Below are 1,580 nucleotides of genomic sequence, written 5' to 3'. Positions count from 1 at the left end.
AAGGCATCAGCCTGATAAGCTCGAACCCAAATCGGAGAAGTGCGTCTTCATAGGATACCCTAAGGAAACAATTGGGTACACCTTCTACCACAGATCCGAAGGCAAGATCTTTGGTGCTGAGAATGGAACATTTCTAGAGAAGGAGTTTCTCTCAAAAGAGAAGTGAGTGGGAGGAAAATAGAACTTGATGAGGTAATTGTACCTTCTCTCAATTTGGAAAGTAGCACCTCAGAGAAATCCGTTCCCGTGATGCCTACACCAACTAGAGAGGAAGCTAATGATGATGATCATGAAACTTCAGATCAAGTTACTACCGGACCTCATAGGTCGAACAGAGCACGTTCCGCACTAGAGTGGTACGGTAATCCTATCTTGGAAGTCATGTTACTAGACCCATGGCGAACCCACGAACTATGAAGAAACTATGATGAGCCCAGATTCCGATAAATGGCTTGAGACCATGAAATCTGAGATAGGATCCGTGTATGAGAACAAAGTGTGGACTTTGGTGGACTTGCCTGATGATCAGCAAGCCGTTAAGAATAAATGTATTTTCAAGAAGAAGACTGACACCGATGGTAATGTCACCGTCTACAAAGCTCAACTTGTCGCGAAAGGTTTTCGGCAAGTTCAAGGGGTTGACTATGATGAGACCTTCCCACTCGTATAGATGCTTATGCAAGTCCAAATCATGTTAGCAATTGCCGCATTTTATGATTATGAAATTTGGCAAATGGATGTCAAAACTGCATTCCTTAATGGATTTCTTAAAGAAGAGTTGTATATGATGCAACCAAAAGTTTTTGTCGATCCTAAAGGTGCTAACAAAGTGTGCAAGCTCTAGCGATCCATCTATGGACTGGTGCAAGCATCTCAGAGTTGGAATATACGCTCCGATGAGGTCATCAAAGCATGTTGTTTTATACAGACTTACGGTGAAGCCTGTATTTACAAGAAAGTGAGTGGGAGACCTATAGCATTTCTGATACTCTATGTGGATGACTTATTGTTGATTGGAAATGATATATAATTTCTGGATAGCATAAAAGGATATTTGAATAATAGTTTTTCAATGAAAGACCTCGGTAAAGCTGTTTATATATTGGGCATCAAGATCTATAGAGATAGATCAAGACGCTTGATAGGACTTTCACGAAGCACATACCTTGATAAAGTTTGGAAGAAGTTCAAAATGGATCAGTCAAAGAAAGGGTTCTTGCGTGTGTCACAAGGTGTGAAGTTGAGTATGACTCTAAACCCGACCATGACAGAATATATAGTGAGAATGAAAGTCATTCCCTATGCCTCAGTCATAGGTTCTATAAAGTATGACATGCTGTGTACCAGACCTGTTGTGTGCCTTGCCATGAGTTTGGCAAGGGGGTACAATAGTGATCCTGGAGTAGATCACTTGACAATAGTCAAAATTATCCTTAGGTACCTAAAGAGGACCAAGGAAATGTTTATTGGTTATGGAGGTGGTAAAGAGTTCGTCGTAAAGAGTTACGCCGATGCAAGCTTTGACACCGATCCAGATGACTTTGAGTCTCGATCTGGATACATATTGAAAGTGGGAGCAA

Source organism: Triticum urartu, chromosome 7A, assembly GCF_056163025.1.
Source record: "Triticum urartu cultivar PI428250 chromosome 7A, HENAU_Tu73, whole genome shotgun sequence".
In the NCBI taxonomy this organism is placed as follows: domain Eukaryota; kingdom Viridiplantae; phylum Streptophyta; class Magnoliopsida; order Poales; family Poaceae; genus Triticum; species Triticum urartu.
The sequence above is the reverse complement of the archived record's forward strand: the minus strand, read 5'-3'. Positions refer to the sequence as shown.